The following is a 16840-nucleotide window of genomic DNA, read 5'->3' on the forward strand; positions in this document are numbered from 1 at the left end:
ATGAAGACTCACTTATTGTTAAAAAGACAAATTTTGTTCTTTTCATGGTAGAAGTAATTAATTGTACTGCACAGACAACAAAAAAAACGGAAAAAATCAAAATAATAGTGAAGGCTGCAGAAAAATACCTGGACATTAAAGATTTGAACTGGGAGATGGTTGGAAGTATGATGGGAGGACCGATGGGACCATCAGAAACTGGCAGAGTTAAGATGACCTAGAGTAAATTAAAATTATATGGGCAAATGTGATTTAGTATTATGTTGGTTTAAGTTACACAGGTTTTTTTTTTTTTTTTTTTTTTTTTTTTTTTTTTTTTTTTTGGGTGAATCGTTTTCTGTTTTCTTGCTTTACTCCATATCAGTTGGTGGCGGTAATGCACAATTCACAAGCCTGCCAACCGCCATAAAACCCCATAAGAAGAAGAAGAAGAAAACTATCCTTCTCACTTTGCTCTAATTTTCTTAGTCAACTGTTATTACAGATCCGCCATCTTTTTTTTTTACTCGGAAAAGTTAAAACCACGAACGGTGAGTTTGTTTTTTGAACATTTCTAATATATTTACTAACAGTAGAAATGTTGCTCATGTGTAAAGCAGTGAAGTCCGGGGCTAGCGTTAGCATCTCCTGTAGCCTCTGGATTTAAATATTTGGTATTATTTTGTTTCCTTTGGGTGAGGAAACAGGTCAACATCTGCGTTTCTTTAAACGGTTCAAACTGAACTGATTTATCCTGATTTAATCACTGATTGAATTCCATCACCAGCTGATAAGAAAGTTATTTAGTCCTTTATTCTTTTTCAAACAGAAGTAATTTATTTGTTTAAATAAATCAGATTTTGGTTTGAAAATCCCCGACAGTGATTTAAGTTAAAAAAAATAATTTTTGGAAACTTTATTCTCTGTAGAATAATTCATTTCTGTGGGGGTAAAGTTGGAGTTTCTTGTTTTAAGGAAGCATCCTGTATATTACTGTTTATAATGATGAAGTTATTGTTATTTATCGGGATTACTTTGTGTTTGACAGCATTTTAATAAACATTAAGAGTTAAATTGCTGAATTTTCTAATCCTGTGTTTTCAAATGTAATTGATTGTTTCTAACTGGAATTATCATAAGTTATATATAATTTCACTCATTTCATCCCAAAATATGGAATATGTAAGACATTTTATAAAACTAAAATACAGATAATCATGATACCTGCTCTGTCTCTACTATTCATAAGATTTAATGCAATTCAATTTAGTTTATTTCTATAGCGCTAATTCACAACACATGTTTTTTCAAGGCACTTTACAATTCATCAGAACATGCAGTAAGATTCATTAAAAGTTTTCTATCTAATGAAAACCAGTTGATTACATCAACTGGTTAGGATAATTATTATTGATGATGTGTGAGTTTATTACACCTTGGCATTGGGACCCTGTTGCATGTCAGAACTGAATACAGAGCCAGATCTTAAAAAGACTCATTGACTCTTCAGCAATCCCTCACACTAAGCATGCTTGTAGCGACAGTGGAGAGGAAAAACTCCCTTTGGACAGGAAGAAACCTCCAGCAGAACCAAGCGGCCATCTGCTGAGGCTCACTAGGGTTCAAGGAGACAGAAGCAGACATAGAAAAAGAAGCATAGATACAAAAGGCAACTGTCAACCAGCTCCACAGGCGGCCCCGTCCAGGAAACACACAGCCAGGCAGACGAGCTCCGAGCCAGCTCCCATGTCAGAGGATGAAGAGAGCACATCCAGTTAGTCACAGTCAGAGAAACAGGACTACACTGGAAAACAGGCCAAGCTCCAACATCTAGAAACAAAGGTGTTGATGGCAGCAGCACAGCTGATATTTCTCTCCAGGATGGAGTCACAGCCAAACAGGAACAGACCAGATGAAGCTACTATGAGAAAAAGCAGAGAGAGCAGAACGTTAGAGATTGAACTAACAGATTCTGCAGAGTGGTAGAATAGAGATAGAATGATGAAAAAGTGGTCTCCATGTCTTCCAGCAGTCTAAGCCTATAGCAGCATAACTACTGAGATAGCTCACGATGCAGAAAATATAAAACTCTGCCTCTAATATACTTCCTTCCTGTTACAGGCTTGAAGTAAGGCTAATGTTATGCAGTGTGCTGATTTGAATCCAACAGGAAATATCTGGAGGTGGCTAAAGATTAGGGCAATGATAAAGAGGCCTGCCAGCCTCAGCAATGCAGAAATATTGAGGAAAAAAAAACCATAAAAATGCAGAAAGGTTGTCTGCAAATATAAGAAGGCTTTAGATGCTCTAATTCTATTAAAGGCTTTTCTGCTGATTATTGAGAACAATTAAAATCATTTTCAACATTTAATTCTGGAATTAGATAAATAAAATCAGCCCAGCATTATTATTTTACTTTATTTTTGTAGCGTTTTATCATTGATCCATTTTCTGAGAAAACTCCTGTCTGCACACGTTAAGGGCAAAGATTGCCCTGGGAAGTTAGAGGAAGATTAATGTTATTAATCAAGGTGATCTTTAGTGCAAAAGTTTAGACATTTCCAGTGACAAATTCCTTTTATCATCTTCCAAACTATCTCTAATTGATGTGGAATAATTAGCATTTATATTAATTAATCGTAGCTAGAGTCTGTGTTCTCCAGAAAGCGGAACCTGATCTGTGTTTGGATTCTTGTTGCATTGCAAGAGGAAGTCCACTCATGCATTAGAGGATGAGAGTCTGGTTTAAAGGTCACGATGTGCTTCACCCCATTGAGCCGCTGATATATTTACACCCAGGTTTTCACCAGGGGGGAGGAAAACGGTTCCCTTTTCTCTGTCACAAGAGGAAGTTTCAGTCTGAAATGTGTCTCTGTGAGGCTTCCTGCATTGGCTCAAGCTGTCCTTCCCCAGCAGACTGGGTCAGCTTTAAAACGGTGACTGTCTGCAGATTTCCACATATCAGGAGTGACACAGCGGGTAAACCCCACTGGAAACGTTTCACTGTTCTACTTTTCCTGCTGCTGCGTCGCCGTGCTGTCAGGAAACCTGTTGAAGCCGTCACCTTACCCAGAGGGTGTGAACGACTCTCAGACGTTTTCCCCTTTAGGCTGCAGCAACAGGCAGTCTGCTGCTAATCGTTCCCAGGCCAGGAATGCACATCCTGCAGCCCAGGAAAGTCACTTTACTTGTCAGCATGGAGTTTGTTTTATGAGCTTCTCCGTGTGGACGGGATCCTCCAGGAGAAAATAACAACCAGTTTGCTGATGTTGCTGGAAATTTGTGACACTCTTTCTTCTCTTTATTTCTCAACCATCTGAGCCAGTTCATGAACTGGAAACCATCAGACTGTTGTTCAGGTTTGTTTTCAGAGGAAAAATGAACAGAATCGTTTTAGAGAGGATAAAAATGACATGCTTTAAGGACTGCGGGGTGATGGTGTCTGGAAAGAAGCTTATGAGGTTTAGAGCTGCAGGCAGGGGCCCACCACAGCCCACAGTGTCCTGCTCCACAGTGGAGCTTTCTCTGGGACTCCAGCAGGAAATGGGAACTTGCTCTCAGCTCTGGAACATCTTGTCATGTCAGATGATTTACTTTCTAAACAAATACTTGGATACATTTCCCTTCACAATGCTTTACTTTGATGATCTCCTCCTCCTCAGGGTGCCAAATTCAGACGCTTCTGCTTGCAGAGGTAGATAGATGCCTGATAAAAACAGAGTTAGGGTTAGATTTTCTTTCATTTTTATTTTTATCACCTTAGGGTGGATGTTTCTCTCGCCTCCCTGTCTGAGGTTGGGTATGTGAGGTTTTTTCCCTCCTTGCTGTTCATGTTTACTCTGCAGTATTTCGGTCCTCCCTGTGGCGGCGATGCCCTGATTTTGAGTTGAACTCATCTGGAAAAAAAAGCGGAGGGAACCCGTTCTAATTTAGGTTTCTGGTCGATGTCCTCCTTGGCGTTCCTCAGTCTGTTCCCGCACAGACAGTGAAGCTGGACCGTATAATCTCAGCTATAAAAAACAACCCAGAAAAATGTGTGTTCACGCCTTTGGTGAAACACTGGAACCAGTGATGTGTTACTGGTTTAATGCTTTTAAACCAGTGTGTGGACTGCAGACATGCAGTGAGCTGCACAGGTTTTTATCATCCCTGGAACATTTAGCACATTTTGTCAACTAGTTAAACTTTAGATATGAAAGATCAGCTGATGAGGTGAATCGTTTGTTGAAGGAATATTTTGACCAGCTTTGAAAATCAACTCTTTTTAAAGGCCAACACTACAAAATAAGTAATAGAAGTATGATTCACGTTGATATCGTATCTGGTCCATATCTGTATCCTATCAGAAATCAAACAGTTCTATTGGGACATTCCTAATGCTACGTTCAGACTGCAGGCAGCAGAAGCAGCTGGTTTACATGCAGATTCAATGGTTGACGAGCATCAAGGCGCCGCATCAACCAATGAGAGAAGCTGATCTGGGAGCTGGCAGGGAGTCAGATGCAGCACTGCTGATGCAGAGCGCTATGATCACTCCTCTGAAACAGTTTATTAACGCCTAAATTAACTTCAAATGTAGAAACCTGCCGGCAGAATATGTTGGCTTTTATTATCCTGCTGCCTGCAGTTTGGATTACGTTCATGGAAAACGCCTTCCAGCTGCCGCAGCAAACCGCGAGGAGGCGAGCGGGCCTAAGGCAGCTGCTGCTGGGGATTCCCAGTGACAGCGCAGCGCCGGTATGTGGGGGTCTGAGCGGCTCCCACAGAGAAATAATCTTTGAAGGCAGGATGGTAATCTGGATGAACTGACTGCACAGACCATGTTTTCAGGAGGACTTTCTCACTTCAACATAGATTCTAACTACTTTCTACCCGCTGATCACAGCTAATATAGCCGCCATTGTTCCAGGCAGAGAAAGGATAGGGTAGCTCCGCCCACCGCGCATCAGACCCACTTTACCAACGCACATCAGGAGCAGCAAAGATGCTTCAGCGGCGCATCAGAACTAAGCAGCAGAAATGAAGCAGCATGGGTGCTTTTGCTGCTTCTGCTGCGTTTCGTCTGAACGTAGCATAATTCCTCCTCCATAGCAGCCAGACTCATGCAGACCTGACCAATCCCCATCAAGTTTCTCCCAGCTGAGCTGTGGATCTATGCAGCTCTTCCTGAGATGAAATCTTGCTTCCTTCTCTGGATGAGGCTTGTCTTTTCTGGCAGCTTGTTTTTATTTCCATTGACTGTTGGATCAGAGCTCTGTGGGGTGTTTAGCATGTTGCTCTAAGTCTCTAATGTTTCCTGTGTCCCTCAATGTTGCTGTTTATTCTTTAATCTTCTTAAACAAACCTCTGAGGCCTCCTCAGATCAACCGCTTGTCTTCTAAGATCAGATACACGTAGGTAAACTTTAAATTCAGTCGGTTTTATTTATTTAAGACTTGTGCAGTAGCTCCTCATGTCATGGAGCTTCGGTTGGTCTTTGGTTCCTTTAGCTTCCTGTCTTCTTCTGTGGTTCTTTCAGCTGCCTGTCAGCCAGATTTCAGATGTGTCAGTCTGTTTGTTTAATGTATGATTTGTTCAGGAGCCTTCAGCGTTCAGTGTTTACATGAAGTAAACACTGAACGCTAAAATAAACCCAAAAATCACCACAGCCTCTCGTTTCTTAATCATATTTTGACTTGCAGCCCTAACTTTTCCTTCATGTGTGATTAGCTCTTTGTGCAGCCCGTGTCCCAGATTTTCCAGATGATTAGTAGTCCTCTGGTTGCTGGGGTTCCCTTCAGACCTTCGGGCCTCTGGTGCAGACAGCCTGAAAGATCCTCCTGCTGAGGAATGAGGTCAGGCTGACTGCTGGCAGGCTTAGTCTGTGATTCTACCCTACAAATGAAGGTCAGCGGTTCATGGCTTCCATGTCGACTCTCCTCTTGTTCCGGTTTAACTCTGATGTTCGGCATACTGCTGGACCTCTCCTTAGTCCAGCCAAAAACACCACAGTCAGTCTCATGGCTCATAAAGTCATAATTTATTGATGACCGTTGATTAAAGCAGTTGTAGTTTGTTGAAAGGCTGCAGGATGAGGTAGAACAGCAGATGGAGGAGCGAATCAGCAAAACTTCACACATACAGAATAAACTCAGGCAGCTTGTATTCAGATCACAGGAATTTATTCAGGGCAGTAATACTCAACTGAAATGCAGAGTAAAAAGGTTTCATTGCTCCCTGATGTCTGGGGGGTCCAGCTGTGCCCCCTCCCTCCTTGGATCTGCCCTGAAAATGGCTTAAAGCAGTGCATTGTGGGATTCAGAGTCTTTAGCAGCCTCTTTTGTTCTCTTTGTGTCCTTGTTTTGTTCCCCCTCTCGTCACTGGGCCCAGCTCAGACATGTTGGACCTAAGCACTTCTGGCTGCTCAGCTTCTGCCTCCATCTTTTGGTTCTTATGGACTAAAGTCGGGCATATACTGTACGTTTTTTCCAATCGTTGCACGCAGCTACGGCTCAGACTGTACGATGAAACAGCAGGGCTTCATCGTACAGTGTGAGTTCCCAGCTCACCATGTTTGTTCTCACGCTGTGCGACCCGACGCTCTGATGCGATCTACCTGCTCACTGTACGTCTAAAAACCAGGTGGGACTCAGCTCCGCAGTGAGATGGCGCTACTCGGACTCGTCTATCTGAAGCCAAACCAGTAGCAGAGGAACATGAAGCTCACTAGAGTGAAACGCGCTGCCTTGGATATTTGGGCAATTTAGTGCTGAAAGCCCTAAAAAGAAAAGGAGACGACGTATTTGGACAAAGACATGGCTGAGCTAACGTGGCTGCTATGGTCTGTCAGTTTGACAGAAAGAACTCCATTTCACTCATTGCCCCCCCCGCCATGCTGCTGGGTTTTCCTCTGAGAGGAAGAAGAAGAATCCTTGTTTGCCCACTGAGCGATTTGCCCACGACCACCTTATGACGGCCGACTTTCAAACATGTTTGATTTTCTCCCGACCTTCTGATTCCTGATGGTGGGGTGGTCGTTAGAGGCTGATTGCCCCTCGTTACCCCCTGTTTACTACACCACGCACCATCATGCTGGAAGTTGAAAAATTCTCGCACTACTGGAGAATCGGCCTGAAAGGGGCAAAACTGGTGCAGTGATCGCCCGGCTTACTCTGCACCATTTAGGTCTGTAGGTTTCAAAGTCTGCAGGGAAACATCAGCCTGTCCCAGTGTGAGCAGTGGCTGTAGGTGTTTGCCTCTGGATGTGTTGGTCCTCCCCCCCCTGAGGCAGGTGACAGTCAGATGGCAGCCTGTCCCAGTGTGAGCAGTGGCTGTAGGTGTTTGCCTCTGGATGTGTTGGTCCTCCCCCCCCTGAGGCAGGTGACAGTCAGATGGCAGCCTGTCCCAGTGTGAGCAGTGGCTGTAGGTGTTTGCCTCTGGATGTGTTGGTCCTCCCCCCCCTGAGGCAGGTGGGGGTCAGATGGCAGCCTGTCCCAGTGTGAGCAGTGGCTGTAGGTGTTTGCCTCTGGATGTGTTGGTCCTCCCCCCCTGAGGCAGGTGGGGGTCAGATGGCAGCCTGTCCCAGTGTGAGCAGTGGCTGTAGGTGTTTGCCTCTGGATGTGTTGGTCCTCCCCCCTCTGAGGCAGGTGGGGGTCAGATGGCAGCCTTTCTCTCCTCATTCCTTTGGTGCTGTTTTTTATTCCCATGATGGAGCTCTGCACGTGAGGCAGACTCTGCCCTGTCATCATCGCCTGCGGCTGATTGGAGGTTATTAACCATTATCTACCCCCACCCCACACTGACCCACTAACCCGTAGACTCAAACAGGCAGGATTGAACGTCTCTGTGTTCTACCATCTAGTTGCTTTGTCATGTCCAACTCATTTTTCTGTATATCGGATTAATCGAATATTGAAAATTAATTTAGTAATCGATTAATCGCTAACTGGAGTGTAGAGACTTAAAGCATTGCTTTAGCTGACAGAGCGAACCGCTTGGAGTAGAAACTATACCAAAGGTGTAAAAAATTTATATATCTATATTTTGCATTTAAGACTAAAACCAGTTTTTCATCTGTTAGTTTGCTCTGTCCAGGAAAAGTATTAGTTTCTCCTGGTTTATTCTGTAAAAATCTTCTTTAAGGAACCTTTATCTGTCTGATCATTAATCGGTTAATTGAAAAAATATTGACAGATTAATAGATTTGCTAAATAATTGTTAGTTACAGCTTTAGTTCTGATATTTGATCAACATCAGCCTCAAAGCTGAATTATTTTGGTGTTGGATGGGAAATCAAAGGGTAGTAAAGGTAAATGTATTTTTATAGGCTTGGTATGTGACTGGACTCTTGCCTTATTAAAGGGGTTGTTTTATGGAGCAGAGTGCTAAGCTAGGTTAGCATGTTTACTCTTTGTTTTGATAGGATTAGTTATTCTGTTGGTAGCGTTCCAGTGAAGTTGACTCAGATGAGCTGCTCTCCTGCCTCCCATTCGTGGTTTTTAACGTTTAGAGTGGTGTTTCAGCTCCTCCCTTCATTCCTTTCCTCTGCTGTGACAGCTGTCTGCGAGGTCAGAGCAGGTCATGTGACACGCAGGGAGTAGAGCTGAAAATCACACTGTTAGGGAAGAAGCTAGATTAAATGGATCGGATGGATGCCTTAAACAGTCAAAAAGCTTCTGCTTATTAAACATTATCCTGGCAGTTTGTGTTGCTCAGGTTTGGACACAGAGATGGGTATATATTTGTTTTTATTACGTTGCCTAATAATTCTGCACAGTAATATTTACCTGCATAAACAGACATCCTCATTAAATGGCCAAATCGAGAAAAAACAAACAAACACTTTAACTTCCAAAAATATGAAACTTTGATATTAAGGAGCCTTTTGGGTTGATTGAGAATAATCCTCAGAAATATAACTTGCCTAATAATTCAGCACACGGTGTAGAAGAATTACAAAGCAGGCAGTTTCTCTATAGAAAATGAACCATGGGGGGGGAATGCTGCGTTCCAGGCTGCACAGAGAAAGGATCTTCCCAAGGATCCAAAGACTCAACCGGCATGGATTATTGTTGTCTATCAGAAGATCCCTGCAAAGTTTGATGCTCAGCTGTTCATTTGATCTAAGCAGTTTCCTGAAGACAGCTTTAGAAATGTCGGACAGTTCAAAGCAGGATTTGCTAAACTTCTTTTCCTGAAACGAGGGAGGGGCTGTTCCCACCGGAAGGCCATCACAACCGCAAGCTGGAAGTATTATTGTGTCGCTAAGCTGTTGATAGATGCTAGATATCAACGTTTGGTCTCTGAAAGGACATTTATTGGCAATGACTGACGGCTCGGGATTCGAACGAGCATCATTGGGTTCCTCCTGTTACAGAACAACGAAGGACGGTATGTTCCAGTCGAAAAATGGGATCCATGATGACCGTCAGGTGGCTTGGTCGACTCGAGCCCAGCTCTGGCTGTCCTGTTCCAGAATGCTTGCATGTAGTCGACAAAAAACCGTGACAATTTTATTTCCCCGACTTTCTTAGGTCTGAAAGTAGGCAGTCTGGAGGAAGATGGAGTCTGGTCTCCATACCATATCAACAATCTGTTTCAAGGTGAGTGCGTTGCTTGATGCGTCTTTGCTCGCAGCTTGGCTCATTGTGACATTCAGACACAGCTCATCTAAATATTTCATGATCAAACCATAAAGAGAAATTGTTTTACTTAAATATTACCCACCAATTTCATATTAAGGTCTGAAAAGATAGAAACATGTCTAAAATAGAGGACTGAGCCGATCCCTTAACCATATCACCAAATCTATGTTCTTCCAGAGCAGATACCTATGATGCTCTATCCATGAGCAGTCGCTTGTCATTGTAACCACTATTAGAGCACAGGCCTCCTTAAATATTCATATCAAACCATAACCTAAGGAAGAAAACGCTTGAGGTTTCATTCTAGGTATTTAACCAAGGCCTGCATACGGCTATAGAACATCTAATATTCAGACCAATCCAATGTTCTACACCCTATTAGAGACCTGAAGGACCAGATACCCTATAGAATCATTCTATCACCCTATTAGAGACCTGAAGGACCAGATACCCTATAGAATCATTCTATCACCCTATTAGAGACCTGAAGGACCAGATACCCTATAGAATCATTCTATCACCCTATTAGAGACCTGAAGGACCAGATACCCTATAGAATCATTCTATCACCCTATTAGAGACCTGAAGGACCAGATACCCTATAGAATCATTCTATCACCCTATTAGAGACCTGAAGGACCAGATACCCTATAGAATCATTCTATCACCCTATTAGAGACCTGAAGGACCAGATACCCTATAGAATCATTCTATCACCCTATTAGAGACCTGAAGGACCAGATACCCTATATAATCATTCTATCACCCTATTAGAGACCTGAAGGACCAGATACCCTATAGAATCATTCTATCACCCTATTAGAGACCTGAAGGACCAGATACCCTATAGAACCATTCTATCACCCTATTAGAGACCTGAAGGACCAGATACCCTATAGAATCATTCTATCACCCTATTAGAGACCTGAAGGACCAGATACCCTATAGAATCATTCTATCACCCTATTAGAGACCTGAAGGACCAGATACCCTATAGAATCATTCTATCACCCTATTAGAGACCTGAAGGACCAGATACCCTATAGAATCATTCTATCACCCTATTAGAGACCTGAAGGACCAGATACCCTATAGAATCATTCTATCACCCTATTAGAGACCTGAAGGACCAGATACCCTATAGAATCATTCTATCACCCTATTAGAGACCTGAAGGACCAGATACCCTATAGAATCATTCTATCACCCTATTAGAGACCTGAAGGACCAGATACCCTATAGAATCATTCTATCACCCTATTAGAGACCTGAAGGACCAGATACCCTATAGAATCATTCTATCACCCTATTAGAGACCTGAAGGACCAGATACCCTATAGAATCATTCTATCACCCTATTAGAGACCTGAAGGACCAGATACCCTATAGAATCATTCTATCACCCTATTAGAGACCCTGAAGGACCAGATACCCTATAGAATCATTCTATCACCCTATTAGAGACCTGAAGGACCAGATACCCTATAGAATCATTCTATCACCCTATTAGAGACCTGAAGGACCAGATACCCTATAGAATCATTCTATCACCCTATTAGAGACCTGAAGGACCAGATACCCTATAGAATCATTCTATCACCCTATTAGAGACCTGAAGGACCAGATACCCTATAGAATCATTCTATCACCCTATTAGAGACCTGAAGGACCAGATACCCTATAGAATCATTCTATCACCCTATTAGAGACCTGAAGGACCAGATACCCTATAGAATCATTCTATCACCCTATTAGAGACCTGAAGGACCAGATACCCTATAGAACCATTCTATCACCCTATTAGAGACCTGAAGGACCAGATACCCTATAGAATCATTCTATCACCCTATTAGAGACCTGAAGGACCAGATACCCTATAGAATCATTCTATCACCCTATTAGAGACCTGAAGGACCAGATACCCTATAGAATCATTCTATCACCCTATTAGAGACCTGAAGGACCAGATACCCTATAGAATCATTCTATCACCCTATTAGAGACCTGAAGGACCAGATACCCTATAGAATCATTCTATCACCCTATTAGAGACCTGAAGGACCAGATACCCTAAATCAGGGGTCTTCAACGTTTTCAACATTGGCCAAGGACCCCAAGCTGATGGGGAGATGGAGCAGGGACCCCCTAATTATATATATATATATTGTATGAAATAGTGTTCTATCAAACTGGTCCTATAGTCACTCTATTACAGATGGAGTAATGTAACTGAAGTAATTATTAAAGTATTTCTGATTCCTGGTTGATGGGACAGGTGTTGTGAATGAAACGGTGCCCAGCTTGAAAGAGCTCCTGTGTGTCGCTGAATGTGAGCATTGATGACTGAAAGACATCTTCTGCCTCCATTTATCTGTTTACTACAGTCTGTTGGATTCATGTTCATGTGGATTTAAAGAAGAAAATTACAGGGGAGAATATAAAAAAAAAGTCTAATCACCTAAAACTTTTGTGACCCCCATGCAGTACCTCCATGGACCCCCTAGGGTCTAGACCCCCTGTTGAAGACCTGCCCTATATAATCACTCTATGAGTCCTTTAATTAAAAACATTGATCTTTTATTGAACAGTATGTAATAATTTCATATATAAAGAACTTTCAGAAGTGTGAATTCTGAATATGAGCGACTTTTCCTTTAATGCAAATGTCAAGAGTTGGGAACCATTTTCCTAGAGAAAATGTACAGTGGAACCAGTCTGTTTCCTTAAAGTCTGAATCTATCTGTTTTCACTCCTGAAATGATTTGAGGTTTATGGTGAGATGCACCATGGCTGCTGGTGATCATCAGGTGTGTCCTCTCACAGGTTCTTTTTCTCCTGACGTTTATCTGTTCTGTCTGGTTTAGCTCTTCCCACTGGGATCGTGGGCCCGGCCAGCGTGCGGCTGTCACAGACGGGCCTGTAGAGGCACGTTGTAATGTGAGCGATGACGTTAGACCGCCCTGCATTTCTGGAGCGTTTCTGGGTGTGTGTGTGTATGGGGGGGGGCACAGTGATGGAGCTTTTGATTATGGAATGAGTGAAAGGATCCAGAGGAACATGATACCCGTCACTCTCTACTGGTGGTCTCTATAAAAAGACTCAGAGGATGAAGAACAGGAGCGCAGAGCAGAGCTAATGTGTGTTTAGTAAACTTCCGCTGCGGTGTCAATATTGACTCATCATCATCATCATCACCGTGATCATCATCATGATCAAGGTAGGAGAGCACCTGCGTGTCTAAGTGAGGTGAATCACAGAGTGTTTGGTGAAATGAGAAGGCGCTGCACAACGACTCTAATGCTCCTAATCCACCTGCCTCCGCTGCGGCTCCGTTCTCACAGAGCTGCATTACTGCTGCCGTAAGACCAACCACAGCTTTAGCCGCTCCCAGGTGAGGGAGAGGAGCACCTATTGGAGGAGTCAGACAGCAGTGGAGAGGCTGAGGCGTTATTCTTCCAGGATCTGGATGTGAGGGAGGGGAGGAAGGAAGGAGGCAGGGGGTGTGATTGGTTCAGCAGGTAGTGTTTACCCGGCTGAAATGTTTATTATATAAACCACATACTCCCTCTGCAGCCTTTTAAGAAGTGGAGAGGAAATCCGCTTCCTGGTTGTGGTTCTGGTTCTGCTGGGAGACGGACCTCTGCAGTCTTCTCAGTCTGACATCAGTCTCTCTTCCAGCAGCAGGTTTCTCCATCACCAGACTGGCACATTGATTGTGAGAAATTGTAGACCGACCAGTTCACCAGGAGCTTTCCTATTGGCAGATCACTGCAGCGTCTGTATGATAGCAGCAGCTGCAATGGTCCGTCTGTCGATCTCCTGCTCTCTTCTCCCCTCAGTGGTAGGGGTGAGCATTAGCATGTGTGTTGCGATATGATACCCGTCACAGTACTTTGGTCACATTACGATGTTATCACTATATCGCAATTTCACAATATATTGCGAAATTTTAGCTATCAAACTGGAATATATAAGGACTGAAACTATTAATCAGATTAATCATGATTAATTGATTACTGAAATAATCATCAGTAATTTATTAAGTGCTAACTGGAGTATGGAGACTGTAAAATACACCTTTAACTGAAAGAGCGACCCTATTAGAGCAGGAATTATAACAAGACTGCAAAAAAAATCTAAACATTTTGCAATTAAAGGTATAGAGGACAATCTTTAATTCTGGGTGGATCATCTAAATAAGTGGTCCTCCTAATTTTAAATCAGTGTGATGATATGTTTACGTAAGGCCATCCTACGTGTTCATCCAATTAGCTATCTTTCTCTGCCCTTTATTTAGCCTTTTCTAACATAAGCTAGCATAAAATAAATAATAAAAGCCGATATGATTCGTATTAACATCCTGTCGGTCTAATATCCGCATTGGATCGGAAGTGAAAATTCGCTACGTTTTTCTACTTGCTGCGTTTCCAATGTTGTGTTTTCTTTGTTGTTAATATCATCTCTGTGTTTGCAGTGTATATATGTACTTGCAGCACGTTTGCTCTGTTTCCTTTGATTGCAGCATTTCTTTCTGTCTTTGCAGCATGTTTGCACCTCTGGGCCACCGTAGTCTTAAAACTGTTATGTAAACCTTGGAGGCCTTGTCTTTGTGCTGGAGCTGGATCATAAGCGGTGAACCTGCAGGGTGTGGCTGAGGGGGGGGGGCTGAAACAATGAATCAGATTAATCATTATTAATCGAATGTTGAATCAATCGTTAACTAATTTAGTAATCAAATAACCGTTAACTGCAATATAGAGACTCTGAAACATTCCTTTAGACAGAGCCGATGACACTGAGCAGCAATTATACTAACATTGAAAGATGAATAATATGTAAATATTTAGCATTTAAAATCTTTTTTATCTGTCGATATGCTCTCTCCAGAACCGCTAAAGTGGAAAAGTTTTTGTTCCATCTGCTTTAATTTCCCAATCAGTCTTCTTTCAGGAACTTTTGCCACCTGATTATTTATCAGAAATATAATTGGTTTATTACTGGATTTGCTAAATAATCGTTAGTTGCAGCCCTACTTTAGGGTCAGCGTTCACTCTGGAAAAAAATTGAAATATAAGTTTTTTTTCTTAAAATAAGTGCATTTAGTCTTGAATGGAGGAGGAAAGTGAGATACTTTGATAATGGAACAAGACAATTTACATTTTAAAGAAGAAAAAGCAACTGCATTGTCTTATTACACGCACATATTATCCAATTATCTTATTTTAGAAGTACTAATTAAATTAGGTAATCATCTTATTTACCTAATTAAGGGTAAATATACTTGATTCAAGGGATTTTTCCTTATTTCTAGCTGTTCTTTGCAGCGCAGCAGCGATCATTATGTTCTGTTGGTGAGTGGAGCAGCTCTGCGCTGCACAGCGAGCGGCCCACCCACTGACTGAGGGGCATTAGTGAAGCTCTTCCTGATGCATGTTTACAGCCCTGAGAGCAGGATACAGCAGCACACACCTGGTTCACACCATACCTCCTCCTTCTCTCCTGCTACCATGCAGAACCACTAAAAAAAGAGATTAGACAGGGAGACAGAAAATGTCCATCTGACTCAAATGGTTTCAGCCTCGATTGTCCTCACGTGGCTCTAAGTTCAAAAACTGGCGCTATGGCCGTGCTTGGAGTTCTGACCTCTGACCTGATAAAGAAAAGCTGCTCAGGGCTCCATGTTAACCATCGCCCGATCGCCCGGGGCAAGTAGTTTGTATTGTTGGGAGAGTAAAAATTTCATTGCACTTGCCCGACGGACCCAGAAGTGTTGCTGGCACCATTTTTGTTGTTTTGTACACATTCTCGCGTGATTTCAAAAAAGCCGGGTGATTTTCTGCCAGATGGCGTGATTTTTGTCCACCTAGCGGTAATTTTGATGTAGTTTCCAAACCGACAAACGGCTGTATTTATTTTGTTAGGGAAAACTAATCCTGAGTCAATTAAAAGTCAGGGAATTCTGAAATGATGTCAGACTGTGGAAACCCTGAATAAAATAACCATGTATAATAGGGATGCACGATATAATCGGCCCCCTATCGGTATCAGCCTTAAAACTGAATAACGGACATCGGCCCCCCCACCGATATTTAACCCGATATTTGATCAGCTTCTGAGTTTCTAACGTCTAAAAAAATAAAAAGTAAAAAACTACTTCTTCTTCTTCCTCAAAAACTTCTTTTTTTACAGACTTAAAAACTTCTAAAGACGAGGGAAAAAATATTGATCCATTAAAATATCCCAATATCTTCATATGCTGATATATTGCCATTTAAAAACACCATATCAATCTCTTTTACTAATGAAATATTGCTATATGTCATCGTTATGCTACGAAATCCCCCGAAAATTCGCGAAATTTAGCCATATTTTTATATGTTGATATATTGACGCGGTATCGATCTATTTTACTAACAAAATCTCACAAGAATTTGCAAGATATCACAAGAGTTTGTAACAGAACGATGAAATTTCACCAGATTTTGAAAGTAAAATAGATCGATACCGCGTTTTTAAAAATCTATTTGATATCAGCATATGAAAATATATTTGAGTTTATTATTTTTCAAAGTGTCAGAAATGGATAACAAAACTGCTATTTTCAATGACTACTTATTTTTGCTTTAACATCGGTATCGATATCGGTTATCGGCTACATGAGTTTTAAAATATCGGATATCGGATATCGGCCTGCATCCCTAATGTATAATGATTCTCTAGAAAAGTCACATTATATTAATAGTATTATCTTGTATAAACATTGTAGCGACATTGACTTCTGTCTTGTGATTTATCTTAAAGGAGAATTCCGGTTTTTAACACTTTTAGCCCATTTTCTGTAGTGTCCAGGATGAAATCGAATGATCGACACCAAAATTTTGACAATTGGTCCTGTCTCTGCTTTTTGGCTCATGCAGAATCCCCCCCTGGCTGCTTCAGAATGGCTTCCATTGTGCATGTCCGATAATGTCCTTAAAACAACCTTAAACGTTCTTTTTTTAAAATATGCTACTCACCGGGTCGTCAGCGCTGTTCAATGACGTTCCAAAAAAAGTTTCGTGAAGAAAAAACGTTCCTGTAGTGTTTTATTTAGCATTTTGTAAATCCCATTGAGTTCTGATGGAATAGTCAATATCCCTCCGCCACCGGAAACGGAAAGGGGGCCTGTTTACGCTTAGTTGTAGTCTTTTCGCAAGGCCCAAGTGTTTCTGCTTCACTCTGTGTACTCCGACGTCGAG

The 16840-nt window shown here is 42.0% G+C and overlaps 1 protein-coding gene across 1 annotated transcript in view; it reads left to right on the plus strand.

Moving 5' to 3' along the window:
- Window positions 1-444: 444 nt before the first annotated feature.
- The window catches only part of wu:fa11c10 (protein FAM110B), a 33589-nt gene continuing 17193 nt past the window's right edge, over window positions 445-16840 (plus strand). Inside the window, exon 1 of the mRNA XM_038273527.1 lies at window positions 445-530. The gene's annotated coding sequence lies outside the window, so the exon portion shown is untranslated. The remainder of the gene's footprint in view (window positions 531-16840) is intronic.

Source organism: Cyprinodon tularosa, unplaced genomic scaffold (genome assembly GCF_016077235.1).
Source record: "Cyprinodon tularosa strain WSP-4 unplaced genomic scaffold, ASM1607723v1 ctg875, whole genome shotgun sequence".
NCBI lineage: Eukaryota > Metazoa > Chordata > Actinopteri > Cyprinodontiformes > Cyprinodontidae > Cyprinodon > Cyprinodon tularosa.